Source organism: Suricata suricatta, chromosome 14, assembly GCF_006229205.1.
Source record: "Suricata suricatta isolate VVHF042 chromosome 14, meerkat_22Aug2017_6uvM2_HiC, whole genome shotgun sequence".
Lineage (NCBI taxonomy): Eukaryota > Metazoa > Chordata > Mammalia > Carnivora > Herpestidae > Suricata > Suricata suricatta.
Genome location: NC_043713.1, coordinates 34,974,183 through 34,991,383, shown reverse-complemented (window position 1 = coordinate 34,991,383; position 17,201 = coordinate 34,974,183). Strand labels below are relative to the sequence as shown.

The 17,201-nt window shown below is 35.7% G+C and overlaps 1 protein-coding gene across 1 annotated transcript in view; it reads left to right on the top strand.

The window, feature by feature from the left end:
• The window catches only part of KIAA1328 (KIAA1328 ortholog), a 336,176-nt gene that overhangs the window by 19,842 nt on the left and 299,133 nt on the right, over positions 1 to 17,201 (top strand). The gene's annotated exons all lie outside the window — the stretch shown is intronic.

The following is a 17,201-nucleotide window of genomic DNA, read 5'->3' as shown; positions in this document are numbered from 1 at the left end:
CTTCATACGAGTGGAATCATAGGATATTTGTCCTTTTATATCTGGCTTATTTCAGAGAGTAATGTTTTTGAGATTTTTTTTTTCAATTTGTTGTGTGTAGGAATAGTACTTTTTTTTTTATTTTTATTTACTAGTCTTCCAATACTAGCCTGTACTTTAATTTGCTTAGCTCTTCATCTCTTAATGGACATTTGGGTTGTTTGAGTTTTTGCCTTTTATGAACGTAGCTTCTATGACATTCATGTACAAGTGTTTGTGGATATGATGTTTTAACTTTTCTTCTGCGAATAATTACATACAGAATTACCCAGTTATATCTTAAGTGTACATTTAACCTTATAAGAAACTGCCAAACTGTTTCCTAATGTGGTTGTGTTATTTCAACACTTCCACTAGCAACTGGTAATTCCTATTCGCTAACTTTTGATATTGTCATTTCTTTAAATTTTAGCCATTCTAATAAGTATAGTGATATCTCCTTGTGGAATTAGTTTGTGTTTTCCTAAGATTAATAGTATCATTGGCCATTCTTCTTTTAAGTGTCTATTAAAATCTTTTGCCTGTTTTCTTGACCCACCTCATTCTCTTCCTGATATTGTTGTGTTCTTTATATACTGTGGATGCAAGTTGTCAAATATGTGGCTTTCTTCCCCAACCTTGCTTTCCTGGTTATATTAGTGTTTTCTTTTGTAAAGAAAGATTTTTTATTTTGATGAACTTCAATTCATCAATGTTTTCTTTTGTAGTTCATGTCTGTAGTGTTCTATCTAAAAGATCTTGCCCTTCCCAAGATGATTTTTTTCCCCTTTGTTAGAAAAGACTGTCCTTTCTGCAAAATTACCTCTTCCTCCTTGTCAAAGTCAGTTGACCATACATGCATGATCTATTACTGGGCTTTTCATTCCATTCCATTGATCTGGTGTTGCCCTTATGCCAATATCAAACTGACTTGATAGTAAGTCTTAAAATCAGATAAGTCCTAAAGTTTTGTTCTTTTTGGAAACTATTTTGGCTTTTTGAGGTCCTTTGCATTTTACTATAAATTTTAGAATTAGCTTGTCAATTTTTAAACAAAAGTTGCCTCCTAAATTTTGTTTGGAGTATATTGAATTTGTAGATCAAATTGAGGAAAATTGACATCTTCACATTATTGGACTTTTGATCTGTGAGAGATCATATTTCTCCATTTATGTGGATTTTCTTAAAGTTTTTCTCTGTAATGATTTGTAGTTTTCAAGGTACAAGTTATAAGATATGCACATTTTTTATCCTTAAGTATTTTATATATATATTTAAGTATTTTATATTTTTGATACTATTTTAGATGGTGTCATTAAAATTTTTTATTATACATTTAATTTTTAATTTTGTATAATTTCTCATATGACAAAACAATTTTTTAAAGTTTATTATTTATTCTCCTGAGAGAGAGAGAGAGCGCATGCACACATGCGCATAGCGGCAAAGAGAAGAGAGAGAATCCCAAGTAGGCTCCACATTCTGCTGTTAGCACAGAGCCCCATGTGGAGCTGGAACCCAGGAACTTTGAGATCATGACCTGAGCCGAAATCAAGCATTGGAAGATTAACCAACTGAGCCACCCAGGCACTCCAGAATTAGTTTCTTAAATATTGACTTGGTCTCCTTCAAATTTTTAAAAAATGTTTATTTATTTTCAAGGAGAAAGAGCAAGTGAGTGAGCACTCACACACAAGCAGGGTAAGGGGAAAGAGAGAGAGGCTCAGCACGGTTCAGTGCAGAGCCAGATGTGGGTCTCCATCCCACAAATGGTATAATCGTAACCTGAGACAAAATCCAGAGTTAAATGCTTAACTGACTGAGCCACCCAAGTGCCCTCTCCTTTGAACTTTTTAAATTCACTTGTTATAATAGTTTTTTTTTTACATACTACTTTAAATTTTCTAAATTCAGGATCATGTCATCTACAAATAAAAACAGTTTTATTTTTTTTCTTTCTGTTTGTAGATACTTAGTTTCTTTTTCTTGCCCTTTTGCATTGGCTAGAACTTCTGCTACAGTGTTGAATGAGAATGGATGTCTTTGCCTTCTTGTTCCTGATCTTAAGTCTTTCACCATTACGTACAATGTAAGCTATAGGATTTTTTAAAAAAAGTTTTTCTAACGTTTATTTATTGATTGATTGATAGAGAGAGACAAAGTATGAGTGAGGGAGGGTCAGAGAGAGAGGGAGACACAGAATCTGAAGCAGGTTCCAGGCTCTGAGCTGTCAGCAGAGAACCAGATCTGGAGCTCGAACCCATGAACCACAAGAGCATGAACTGAGCTGAAGTTGGATGTTCAGCTGACTGAGTCACCCAGGCATCCACAAGCTGTAGGATCTTTGTAAAGATTCTTTATCAGGCCCAGGAAATTTATTTTTGCTCCTAGTTTGCAGAGAGTTGTTTTTTAAATCATAAATAGTAGAACTTTGTCAAATGATTTTTCTTTATTATACTAATAGTATGATATGTGTCTTTCTCTGTTAATGTAGTAAATTACATTGATTGGCTTTTGAATGTTTAATTTACCTTAATTAACAAATGTATGATTTGCATATAATATCTCCTTATGTGGGTGGTTTTTTACTTCCTTGTTTGTGTCCTCTGAAGCACAAAAGATATTACTACTGATGAAGTCTAAATTCTCTATTTTTCTTCTTGTCAATTGTGCTTTCCATGTCATATCCGAGGACGATCACAGTATCAAAGATCATGAAGATTTAACCCTATGTTTTCTTCTATGCAGTTTATGGTTTTAGCTCTTATATTTGAGCCTTTGGTCCATTTTTGTTTAATTTTTATATATGGTAAGGGGTATTGTTTCAACTTCATTTTTTCCTCCACGTATGGAAATACATTTGTCCCAGCATTATTTCTTGGGAGAGACTGTTCTTTTCCCATTTAATGGTCTTGGCACCACGGTCAAAATTGGATTGACCAGAAGCATACCAGTTTATTTCTGGAGCCTCAGTACTTTTTCATTGATCCATATGTCTGTTCTAATGCCAATACACTCTGTTTTGTTTAGTGTATCTTTGTAGAAAGCATGAAATATAAGATCTACAACTTCGTTCTTCCTTTTGAGGATGGTTTGAGCTGTCCTGGGTCTTTTGCAATTCCATATGAATTAAAAGATCACTGATTTTGCTTTTAGGAAAAAAAAAGGCACTTGAGATTTGATAGGATTATATTAAACCTGTAGATTGCTTTGGGGAATATTGCCTTGTTAACAATATTAAGTGTTCCAGTCCACAAACATAAAATGCCTTTCAGTATTTAGGTATTTAATTTCTTTTAGCAATGTTTTATAGTTTTCATTGTACAAGTCTTTTACCTTTTTGCTTAAATTTATCAAGAATTTTCTTTTAGGTGTTCTTCTTTGTTATATTTGTTTATTAGCTTTTCTGTGGATTCTGTATGGATTTTCTGTGTATAGGATCACGTCATCTGCAAACAGAAATGGTTCTACTTCTTCTTTTCCAGATTAGATGCTTCTTATTTCTTTTCCTCTGGCTTGAAGTTCCAGCACATTGTTGAATGGAGTGGTAGGAGCGCCAGGCATTCTTGTGTTCCTAAACTTAGTGAGAAAGCTTTCAGTTTTTCATTACTGGGATAAGATGTTAGCTGTGGGTTTTTCATAGATTCCCTTTATCATGTTAAGGAAGTTTCTTTATGTTCATAGTTTGAGTTTTGGGGGAATTTTTCAAATGCTTTTTCTGTGTCAATTGATATGACCACATATTTTTGTCAGTTTTTTAGTCAAATGTATGTTGATTAATTTTCTTTTTTTTAATTTATTTTGAGAGAGATAGAGACAGCATGAGTGGGGGAGGAACCGAGAGCGAGGGAGATAATCCGAAGCAGGTTCTGCTCTGTCAGTGCAGTGACTGAAGCGTGGCTCCAGCCCATGAAACCTCGAGGTTGTGACCTGAGCTGAAACCAAGAGTTGGCCACTTAACTGACTGAGCCACCCAGTTGCTTGATTTATATTCTTATGTTAAACCTGACCGATAGTCTTATATTAAACCATCCTTGCATTTTTGGGGTAAACATCAGTTAGTTGGTCATGTTTTATAGTCTTTTTAATACATTTTTGGATTTGGTTTGCTGGCATTTTTTTGAGGAGCTTTGAATTTATATTCATAGGGGATCTTGGTTTGTTGTTTTATTTTCTCATAGTTTCTTGGTCTAGGTCAGGTATCAGGTGCTACTGACCTAATTCTCTGAGGCCAGTAGTTCTTTGGATGAGTTTGAGAAGGATTAGTATTAATTCTTCTTTAAATATGGGTAGGAAGGGCACCTGGGTGACTCAGTTGGTTGAGCGTCGACTTTGGCTCAGGTCATAAATTCACAGTTCATGAGTTCAAGCCCCATATTGGGCTCTTTGCTGACAGCTCGGAGTCTGAAACCTGCTTTGGATTCTGTGTCTCCCTCTCTCTCTGCCCCTTTCCCACTTAAACTCTGCGTCTTTTGCTCTCAAAAATAAAATAAAACATTGAAACATTAAAAATAAATATGGGTAGAAAAAAATAAATATTTGGTAGAATTCATCCACGAGGCTATCTGGTTCTTAGCTTGTCTTTGTAGAGTAGTTTTTAATTACTCTTTAAATCTCCTTCGTTGTTAAAGTTCTATTTAGATTTTCCATTTATTCTTTAGTAAGTGCAGGTAATCTTTATGTTTTTAGAAATGTTTTTTTCATATAGGTTATCCAATGTCTAGGAGTATAATATAAAATTGTTTGTACTCTTCTCTTATAACCGTTATTTCTGAAGTTAGTAGTAATGTCCCTACTTTTATTTCTGATTTTATTGACATCATCTTTCATTTATTGGCTAAGCTAAAGATTTTTAAATGTTTCTGATCTTTTCAATGAACCAACTTCTGGTTCTATAGATTCTCTATTATCTTTCTATTATCTATTATATTTATCTTTGCTCCTTATTATTTTCTTTCTTTTGGTAGTTTTTGGTTTCAGTGTCTAGTCCTTAAGGTGTAGAGTTAAGTTACTGACTTGAAATCTCTCTTAATTTTTAATGTAGGCATTTGTGCTGTAAATATTTGTATCAGCACTGCTTTTGCTGCACCCCATAGATTTTGATATGTTGTGTTTTCATTTTCATTCATCTTAAAGCACTTTCTAATTTTCCGTATGATTTTTCCTTTGATCCATTTGTTTAAGGATGTGTTTTTGATTTCCATGTATTTATGAATTTTCCATTTTTCTTTTCCTTTTTGACTTTGGGCTTTATTTCATTGCGGGAGGAAAGATACTTTGCATGCACTGAGTATTTTTAAACATATTGAGAGCTGTTTTGTGAGCTAATGTATGATTTATTTTGGAGAATGTTCCAAGTGCATTTGAGAAGAATGTTGATTCAACACTTGTTTGGTGGAGTGTTCTATATATTGTCTTTAGTCTAGTTGACTTACAGTGTTCAAGTTCCTATTTTTTTGAATTTTTAAAAACATTTTATTTATTTTTGCGAGACACAGAGAGAGAGAGAGAGACAGAGTATAAGAAGGGGAGGAGCAGAGAGAGAGGGAGACACAGAATCTGAAGCAGGCTCCAGGGTCTGAACTAGCTGTCAGCACAGAGCCCCACGCGGGGCTCAGACTCAGGAACCATGAGATCATGACCTGGGCTGAAGTTGGCTACTTAACTGACTGAGCCACTCAGGTGCCCCTAAGTTCTTCTTTTTTATTGATCATCTTGCATCTAGATGTTCTAATTGCTCTTGATAGTGGGCTATTGAAGTCTCCAACTATTACTGAACTGTATTTCTCTTTAGTTGTGTCAGTGCTTCCTTCATATGTTTGGGAACTCTCGTGTCTTCATTTTTATAATTTTAATATGTTCTTGAAGACTTGACCCTTTATGAGTACATGCTGTCTATCTCTTTTGTCTTGTAATATTTTTTGTTTTGAACTCTATTTTGTCTGATGTTAGTGTGGCCAAAACAGCTCTCTTACTATTTGAAAGATATTTGCATGAAATATCTTTTTCCGTATTTTAGCTTTCAATATTTGTGTCTTTTAATTTCAAATGAGTCTCTTACAGGCAATTTATAGTTATATTGTGTTTTTTTTAAGTTTATTTATTTATTTTGAGAGAGAGTACAAACAGGGTAGGGACAGAGAGAGGGAGAGAGAGAATCCCAAGCAGGCTCTGCACTGTCAGCATGGAGTCCAGTGTGAGGCTCGAACTCACAAACCATAAGATCATGACCTGAACTGAAATCAAGACTTGGTCACTTAACCAACTGAGCCACCCAGGCATCCCTGTTGGATTTTAAAATATCCATTTTCGGGGAGTGCCAGGGTGGCTCAGTCAGTTGAACGTCCAACTTTGGCTCAGGTCATGAATTCATGGTTCATGTGTTCGAGCTCTGCATCAGGCTTTGCACTGACAGTGTGGAGCCTGTTTTGGATTCTCTGTCTCCCTCTCTCTCTCTGTGCCTCCCCTACTCACACTCACCCTCTCTCAAAAATAAATATTAAAAATAATTATTTTTAAATCCATTTTCCCAATCTCTTTCATTGGTGAGTGTAATCTATGTACATTTGAAGTAATTTCTTATAATGAAGTACCATATTGCCATTATGTATACACATGTTTTATATATATATAAAATACATATGTGAAAAACGTTTCATATTTTCAGTTTTCTTGTTACTCCAATAGTGCTCTTTTTTCTTTGATCTTGTGTGTGTGTGCACCGTTTTGATTGGGTCTTTTCTTTTTTTTGGTAAAATTTTTATTTATTTTTCTTAATGGTTACCCTGGGGATTACAGTTAACACCCTAAATTTGAAACCGTTTAACTTAGCTTAAGTGATGTATAAAAATTCTGTCTCTATACAGCTGTGTTCCCCAATCTTTAAGTTGTTATTTCTAGCAGTTACATCTTTATGCATTATATGCCTGTTTGGGGGTAAATTGTGACACTCCCTTTCCCCCCTCCCCTGCCCAAATTCATATCGAAAGGCTAACTCCTAGTTCCTCAGAGCATGACTGTATTTGAAGGTGGCGACTTTAAAAGTGGTTGTTCAGGTAAAATGAGGTCACACTGTGATTGGGAACTCATGCATTTCACTACTTGGTTTTGTCAAATTTTTTCCTATATATATGATGCTGTGGTTATTGTATCCAGTTGTGGTTTGCATTTTCCTGTTTAACTGAACCTGTGGTCACCCTGGGGTTTTGTAATATGCATTCCTGACTAACCACAATCTAATATTAATTGGTATTTTTTGCTAAACAGTTCAAGAACTTTAGAACTTAAGAACTTTAACATCCTTTTCCTCTCTTGTTTATATCATTTGTAATGTGTCATAATTTTTTGTATATTTACATATATGTTTTTATATATTTAGCTTATATAAATTTTAATTCAATGTAATATGATCATTATTCTTTTGTATTATTTTGAAATAATTTTAGGCTTATAGCAAGGTTGCCAAAATAGTAAGTATTGGAGGAATGAGAAATAGGAAGTGACTGCTAATGAATACAAGTTTTCTTATGGCAAAGTTGAAAATGTTTTAAAATTAGATTATGGTGTAGTTGTAGAAACTCTGTCAATATATGAAAAGCCATTGAATTGTACACTGTAAGTGGGTTACCTTGTTATATGTAACTTATACTCAATAAAGATCTTTAAAAAAAAAACTGTGATGGGTTCTAATACCTTTCATCTAGATAGCTTTAAAGTTAACATCTTGAGGGGCACCTGGGTGACTGAGTCAGTTGAGCATCTGACTCTTGATTTCAGCTTAGGTCATGATCCTAAGGTCGTGGGATTGAGCCCCGTGTCAGGCTCTGTGCTTAGCGTGGAGCCTGCTTAAGATTCTCTCTTTCTTTCTTTTTCTGTCCCCTTCTCTGCTTACACTTGGCTCACTGGCTTTCTCTTCAGAATGAATGAATGAATGAATGCTGGCTTCCTCTCCAGAGTGAATGAATGAATGAATGAATGAATGAATGAATGACTATATTGCTATGATCACAAATTAACATTGGTACAATAGTATTAATTACAGTTTATTCAAATTTCTTAAGCTTTCCTAATTTATTTTCCTGTTCCAGTATCACATTTTATATTCAGTTTTCATGTTTCCTTATTCCCCCATTTACAGCAATATGTTAGTTTTTCTTTGCTTTCCATGACCTTGTCACTTTTGAAGAATACTGGTCAGATATTTTGTAATATTTCTTTCAGCTTTTTTTCATGTTTTCTCATAATGATATTGCATTAAGATATTGTTATAGCATGAGTATATGATATTGGTGTGTTGTTACTGGTGGTTTTAACTATGCTGATGTAGTTGATGTAGAGTGTACCAGATTTCTCCCCAGAAACGTTGCATTGTTTTCTGTAATTAATGAATAAATTGGAGGAGGTCCATGGGGACTATTGAAATCCACTGTGTTTTCCTGAAACTTTTACCCAATAGTATAAGCACCCATCAAAGGGACTTTACTGCAATAACTATTGCTGTGATGTTCTAATAGTTACTTCATGTTTTCCCTATTTGTTTTTCATTTGTTAATTGGAATAATTCTTGTTTAAGGATGAGCTGACCCTTCTGCTGTATTTATTTATTTACTTACTTCATTCAGTATTATTAATTTTTATCAGTATCAGACTCATGGACATTTATTTTAGTCTAATCCAGGACTCACAGAAACAAAAATAGGATAGCAAAGTGATGCATTTTCTAAAAGAAACAGAGTTTTTTTTGAGGTAATTCTGGATTCATCTGTAGTAGTAAGAAATAATACAGAGAAAGAGCCCATGTGTCCTCTCTCCAGTTTTCACCAATGATAGTATTTTGATTAACCATAGCACAATATTACACCCGGGAAATTGATGTTCCTAGGATCCATCAATCTTGTATAGAGTTCACATGTGCTCATTTGTGTGTATATTTAGCTTTATGTAAATTTATCACATGTAGATTAGTGTACTATCACCAGAGTAAGTATACAAAATGATTTGGTTACAAAAACCACTCATGTTATCTTTTTATAGACATAGCTAACTTTCCTTCCCACTGCCCTTCCTCAGTCCTTAGCAACAACTCATCCACTCTCCATCTCTAGTCAAGAATGCTATAAAAATGGAATCATACAGTGTGCTACCTTTTCAGATTAGCTGCCCCCCGCAATTCAGCATAATTCCTTTTGGATCCATCCAAATTCTTGTGTGTATCAATAGTTTGTTCCTTTTATTGCTAAATAGTATTACATGGGTGGATGTGCCACAGTTTAACCATTCACCGATTGAAGGATATTTGGCTTCTTTCAAGTTTCTGGATTTTCTTTTTAAAGATTTCAATTTTTTGTAAGTGATCTCTAACATCCCACCTGGGGCTTAAACTGACAACCCTGAGGTCAGGAGTCTCATGCTCCACCCACTGAGCTAGCTAGAAGCTTCTTCTCTCCAGGTTTTGACTGTTACAAATGAAGTTGCTTAGGTTTCGATTTTTGTGTGAGCATAACATTTTCATTTCTTTGGGATTATATGTAATAAATGCATATTTAGTTTTGTAAGAAACTGCTGAACTGTCTTCAAAAGTGGTTTGCCAATTGACATTCCCACCAGAAGTGGGTGAGATCTAGGTCCTCTGCATCTTGCCAGCATTTGTTAAAATTATTTTTTATTTTAGTCATTCTTAGAGGTATTTAATATTATCTCATTGTGGTTTTAATTTGTATTACTCTAATGATCGTTGATAACCAGTTATGATGGACATTGCAGTGCTATGTATTTAGGAGTGAGAAGAGTGGACTTCCTTCCTGATTTTATGTGGAAAGCAGTCTGTCATCATTAAGTATAATGTTAGGTGTAGGCTTTTTGTAGATGCTCTTTATAAAATTGAGGGAAGTCTCCTCTATTTCTCATTTTATAAGAATTTTTATTATTATTGCATGCTAGATTTTTGTCAAACATTTTTTCTGCCTCAATTAATGTCATATGAATTTTTTTGAAGATTGAGTTCTTGATATGGTGGATCTTATTAATCGATATTGGATTATGAACCTATCTTGCATACCTGTAATAAATCTTACTGGTTATCTTTGTTTTTCTACAGTTCTAGTTCATTTTTCTATTATTGTTTGAAATTTTTATATCAAAGTTCATGAGAGGTATTGGGCTCTAGTTTTCCTCCTTCCTTCCTTCCTTCCTTCCTTCCTTCCTTTCTTTTCTTTCTTGGCTTAGTCTCGCGATAACACTATACTTACAAAGTGAGTTAAGAAGTAGTCTCTCCCTTTCTGTTTTCCAGCAGAAATTATAAAATTGGTGTCAATTCTTCTTTAATTGTTTGATTGAATTCTCTATTGAGACCTTCCAGGTTTGGAGGTGTAGTTTTAAAGAGCTTTTTTAATTACAAATTTAATTTCTTTAGTGTTACAAGATTATTCAGGTTGTCTGTTTCATCCTAGTTGAGTTTAGGGGCTTGTGGTTTTCCAGAATTGTTCCATTTCTTTGGAGTTGTCAAATTTATGAACGTGAAGTTGTTTGTACTATTCTATCCTATTCTGTTATCCTTTTAATAACTGCAGGGCCTCACTTGTGCTGGTGCTGATTTGTACCTTCTCTTTTAGTCAGGCAAGTCAGCTTTATCATTTTTACTGATTTTTGTCCAGAACACCAGCATTTTGTTTCATTGATTTTATGTATTTGTCCTGTTTTCAATTTTATTGATTTTTGCTCTTATTTCCTTTTTACTTGTTGCTTTGGATTTATTTTGTTCTCTTTCCAGTTTCTTAAAGTAGGAACTTAGAGACCTTTCCTCTTTTACTGTCAGCATGTAGTGCTATAATCTTTTCTCTCATTACAGAATATGCATTCTACATATATTTTGTTTTGTTTTCATTTGCATTTGGTATGTATATATTTTAAAAATTATGTTTGAGACTTCCCTTTTGACCCATGGTTTATTTAGAACAGTATTTTATAATTTCTAAGTGTTTGGAGATTTTCCTCTTGTCTTTCTGTCACTGATTTCTAGTTTGGTTCTATTCTGGCCAGAATTTTAAATTTAAAAAAAATTCAATTTCATGGTCCAAGGTATGGTTGATATTCGTAAATGTTTGTGAGTGCTTGAAGAAAATGTTATAATTGTAACTCTCCTGGCTGACATTGGGAAATCTACTTTCATATTACCTTTAATATGTTTAACTTCTTTGTTTAATTAACCTCTATGCAACTAATTTTCCCTCTTTGCTGCTACTTGCTGCACAGAAGCCTTCTTTATCCAGCTTGAGATCTTACTCCCCATTCTAGTTCACCAGCCCCCCTCCCACGGATGCCCTCTTCTCCCTGCTTATATTTTAGCACACCAGTCTGGGCTATACTCTGCCTTAATGCCCTCCTCACTCCATTCTGGTTTGGACATTTTATGTTGATCTGTCCCTGCTACTTGGATGTCCTGTTTCATCTTCTTAGGCTTTGACAGCCACACCAGGCTACCCTTTGCAGTTGTGTTCTTCTAACCCTTCTCTGGCTCGGACCTCCATGTTGGTCCTCTCCCTGTGTAGATACCGTCCTCACCCACTCTCAACCTCTGACATTCTACCAGCTTGCCCCTTCTTGAGGATAATCCTTCTCATTCTGCCTGAGCTCTGATACTACAAGTGTTTGTCTTTCTCATCTTCCTTGGACCCTGATAATCTGCTGGAAGGTAACCATTTTTGTGTGTTCTCTTCACTCTTTGTGGGCTATTCTATATTAACACCTACTCCCAACTCCTGCATAGGTCCTTCCTCATCACCCTTGGGCTTTGAATCTCCATGCTGGGTCATTCCTCCCCCTTACCAAGGATACCCACCTCAAATGCTTATACCCATGCCTGGTAACTCTTCCACAAGGATGCTCTTCTCATTTCCCTGAGGCTGTAACACCCCCGCTGGGCTACCTGCCACGTGTTGACACCCTTCTCAATCTGCTTGGCCACTGAGATCCTACTGCGCAGACCTTGTGCACATGTCCTCCTGATCTCACTCGATTCTGACTCTGCCCCACGTCAATTAGTTGTTCAGGAAGAAGAAAGAAAATGGAAAATGAAGAAGAAAAAAGGGAAATGAAAGCTAAACTTACAATTTAGAAAAGAAAAAAGTTTTTGAGTAAAGGAGAGTTAGATAATATTTCCTTGTTTGTAAATAAACGTACAGTTTTAAATTTGTATACTTTGCTTTCCAAATCATGTCATATAAAGTAAGACATCTGTTTCTTTTGTGTTCTGTGTACCTGTCTGGTATATGGCTTTTTTAACTAAGAGACTTGTGAATAAATAGAAATTGACTTAAAGAGTATAAACAGGGGCTTGATTATTAGGAGGCTGAAGTTTTTTTTTTTAATGTTTTATTTATTTTAGATACAGACAGACAAAGCATGAGAGGGGGAGGGGCAGAGAGAGAAGGAGACATAGAACCGGAAGCAGGTTCCAGGCTCTGAGCTAGCTGTCAGCACAGAGCCTGACGCGGGGCTCGAACCCACAAACGTGAGGTCTGACCTGAGCCGAAGTCAGAAGCTTAACCGACTGAGTCACCCAGGCGCCCCAGGAGGCTGAAGTTTTAAAAGTTTTTATTCAAGGCTTTCCAGTAAATTTTAGGTATAAAGAATGAAGATTATTTCAGTTGTGATAAAGGTCAAATCAAATGCAGGAAGTGTCATAAGATTTGGAAAACCTTATGTAGTCTTAAGATCTATTTAAGTATAGGATATTTAAAGAATTTCAGATATTATGCAGATCTATTAACATTATCTTAGGGGAGAAGTCACTGAGAGTGCTTAGCACCTCAAACTGATCCTTAACAAGATATTTTAAAAATCACATTCAATAGCTCTCAGCACTATACAAAACAAATAGCATGTTTTTCAGTTACAGGGTCACATTCATTATAAAGATAAAGTGATAACTGTAGATTCTTTTAAATGGTGCCTTTGAGTTGAAAAGCACCCTTTAAAAAGCATAGGCTTTTTTTTTTTTTTTAAATAAAAACATGGCCTTGACTTTAAAAATATTAGTGGGAAAACCATATGTGTTTAAATTCCAGGACTGGCTTATCTATATCTTGGAGGAGTCCATTAAAAATCTAGCTGTGAGGTCCTTTATAGTCAATATTTTTATTGGTGCTTTGTATGAAAGAATCAAATAGATGCCTGTAAGATTTATTGATATTTTTAAACAAGAATAAATGTTAATAGAAGATATAAATAAAATTCAGAGCTGGCATAATAGGTTGGAAAATGGATTCATTCAAACAGGATAAAAGACAGTAGTGACAAGTACAGGTTATTATATGCCTAAGGATAAAAATAAATTAGAAATTCATTTTAGAGACAGACTCACTGGTTGGGTCCAGTATATAAAAAAAAAAAAGACATGTTTCATAGTTAAATTTAACCCGAATATGAGCAATTTGTACTCTTTGGCAAGAAAACAAATTTTAAAAGTTTTTAAATTAAAATTAAATAAATATAGTAAATTTAAAAAATTAGAGACAGCCTCACTGGTTGGGTCCAGTATATAAAGAAAAATGCATGGTTCATAGCTAAATTTAACCTGAACATGAGCAATGTGTGCTCTTTGGCAAGAAAACAAATAAATTTTAAAGAAAGGTATGAGTTTTTAATAATATTTAGATGCATCCTTAATAATCTGTGTATGCACAGAGAACTTTTTCACTTGTGTTAAGTACACTGATGAAAGAATAGAATACAAATACAAATCAAAATTTACAAGCTAATGGAAAATAGATACCACAGAGATAATTTCGGGGTGTTATGAATTATTTAGCTTGTGGAGGAGAGTGTAAGACATGCCTTGATATATGGGTTTCAAGTAAATGAAGGGGTTTCCCTGAGGTGTCCAGCATTGATTTACATTTGCAGAAGGATAAGTGGAATATTGATTGATCTTTCTAGGAGATATTAGGATAAGGGAATTGTTTTGGTTCAAGATTGCTGAATTAAGTGACCTCAGAAAGTCTTTTACAGTAGAATTAATAAATTGTTTGCATAGATGGGAAAAGGAGTGTCATTTATGGGGACTTGAAAAATGAATGGCTTTGCAAAATATTGTAGTTTCTGCTGAAAGATGGTGACAGATCTTTATATATGGATTTGCAATTTTTTATTGAGACTCTTTAAGATGGGGAGGGGTACTGTAGACTAATGCAGAAACTGCTAGAGCTTAGTCTTTAAAGGAAAAAAAAAGTTTAAAAATAATCTTGGCTACAATTGCAGTTTTTGATGTATATGAGCCATGTTCTAAGATGCCTAAAAAACCCCCCACTATTTCATGTCCTATGCCTACAGTGTCAAATAATGCATGGCTCCCCAGTGTATACTTGTGTACTAACTCATTTGAGGACAGGGTTCTTTTTTAGGCTCAGATACTTTGATTTTTCCCAGAGGAAAAATCTTGCTATTTCTACTTGTCATTTCTTAGAAGAAAAATAGAAAGTGTAGCACCATTAGTTTCCCATTGCAAAATGAGTAGATCATTATTATTTTATATTTATTTTGGTCTTTTATTTTTTAAACTAATCATAATTTTTTGGTCGTAATTAAATGTACATTGCACTACAACAAGAAAATTAGACTTTAACTTTTCAGTACCTTTTTTCTTTCCTGTTTGAAGCCTTTATGATTTTCTTGTATAAATAGTATTTATATTGGATTATATAATAAATTTCAAGAAGAGTTAAGGAATTTTTCACTTGCTTTAGGTAGAAAGGCAGTCTTTGAACTTCAGTGTATCATGACCCTGTAGAACAGTTAGTATGCCAAAATTTATTTTCACATTGCCTATTCTGAACTCTACAAAGAATATTTTTTAAGTGACTAGCATGCACTCGACGGTCTTTTTTATGGTTCTGGCCAGATACTGCTTCCTAAACGAGGTTAATTTTTCTATAGTCATTTTTCCACTTATGCATGGCATAATGTTATATGTATCAGCTTATCTTTTAACATTAATACTATAGTTCTGTGGGTTATAATTTAATACTGTTGTCATATGATTTGTTGTTAAAATTTTTCCATCTTTGAAAATTGGGAGGGCATGTTGGTGTTATACATGAGTTTAGCGTCAGCCCTTCCATCTTGACCCAGAGTTTACCTTCTGGGTCTACACTTGGGAGGGCTACATAACTATCCTCAGGTGCAAGGGGAAAAAAACCAAGAGGTCAAGGATTAATGTCCCGTGCCACTGGTTGTTTGTGACACAGTTTGCATACCTTGTCCTTGAGATAATGGCTGTTCCCTTGCAACTCCCCTACAACCCTAAACCGTGCCTTCAAAGTAACAAAAGTTGTCCTACATACCAGGATGAGGGGTGCCCTCTTTATCACTTTGTAGCCTTTTTACAATAACTGCCCAATTCTGCCTTTGTCCTGACTGCTTGCCTGCTTGTTGATTATAAAAAGCCCTGAGTCCTGGGGCTCCGGCCACACATTAAGAGTTTCGTGTTAACTCTGTGCGGTCCCGGCCGGTAATAAAGACTCCCTTAATTCGGCCTCAGTGGTCTCGGTACATCTCTCTTGCCTGGCACAACATTAGGAAAATGAGAATGTTAAAAAATAAACTGAGACATACTACATTTTTTAAGACTCAGTTTGAGGGGCGCCTGGGTGGCTCAGTCGGTTAAGCGCCCGACTTCGGCTCAGGTCATGATCTCACGGTTTGTGGAGTTCGAGCCCCATTTCCGGCTCTGTGCTGACAACTAGCTCAGAGCCTGGAGCCTGTCTTGGGATTCTGTGTTTCCCTCACTCTCTGATTCTGATCCTCCCCTGCTCATGCCCTCTCTCTCTGTCTCTCAAAAAAATAAAAATAAATAAAAATAAAAACATTAAAAATTTTTTTAAAAAACTCAGTTTGAGAAAAAATCGATTCCAGTCAGGCAGCCCAGAACCAGAATCACTGAAGGAGCTAGGGGAGAGACTTTATAGGGAACAGGTGGAAGCAAAGCAAGGAAATAGCATAAGCCATTGCCTTATCTGGGAATGGCTAGGTGGCTGTTCATGATGGATTGTTCTTAGGTTTTGATTTCTTAGCCTTGAGGCATAATAGGTGTAAGTTTTGGTTTGCTTACTTAGGCTGGTAAAGCATTAAAATCACCTCCATCTTAATTGCCTCCTGTTGAATTACTTTAATAAAAGCAAAAATGAAATAAATATGTAAGTATGTATAATTATGTAGGTAGGTCTAAGTGACTGTAGAGGATGTTACTCCCAACCTTATCATTATGAAAGGGAAAAAAGAAAAGGCAAGGAAAGAAAGCAAGAAAGGTGAAACATGTGAAATAAACCACAAGCTCAGGACACTTCTTGAAACAATCAGAGAGCTCAATTTGCAAAGCAACCATAACCTGAAATCTCAGGAGAGACCTGTGCTTACAGGGAAAAGATGAGGTGTGAGTGCTAGTGTACCTGGGGCAGACACAGCTGGCAGTAGGTGAAGACATGCCAGCTGCAGTAGGTAATGAATTGATGGGAGACCAGATGTGGGCAGGAGAGAGTGGGGAGCCCTCTGGAGTAGCCAATATAGATGCACCTTAAACTCTCTTGCAGACTTTTTCTCCATAAGCCCTACTTGATGAGAGCCCTGATAAAGCATTTCTCTTGGTGAAGGCCTAGGTGAGGAAACAATGGTTGCTAAGGAAAGGGCACAAAAATGTCCTGGGTTCTTCTTCTGTATCTCTCCTTTGTAACAAAAACCATAAGGTCAGAAAGGAGGGGCACCATAAACTGTAGCTCTTAGGGGACTGGTAGAAAACCACTGAAGCTGGGGGTGGCGGGAGGGAGAGGGCAGAAGATAACCTCAGGGAGGGCAGAGTTACATCCCAGAACTGCATTTCCAGAACTACAGTATAGAGGAGATAGAGGAACACTTTAAAACCCAGGCTAACAGATTCCGATTAGCACAGGCCTAATTAGAATAACGGAAAACACTACCCCCACCCAGATCCCCAACAGGCTAACCAGTGTCTAGTAAAAGTAACTGTTGAATAGTGATGCGAAAGAAACTCAAAAAACACAAACACAGAGCTGAGGGTACCGCAGACAATGAGAAAAACATCTGGTCCACATGAAAAGAAGTTATACCTGGAGGAATTTAAAGCCTCTGGCACAGAGGGTAACCACTGCAACAGTCAACATCAAAACTGCCTA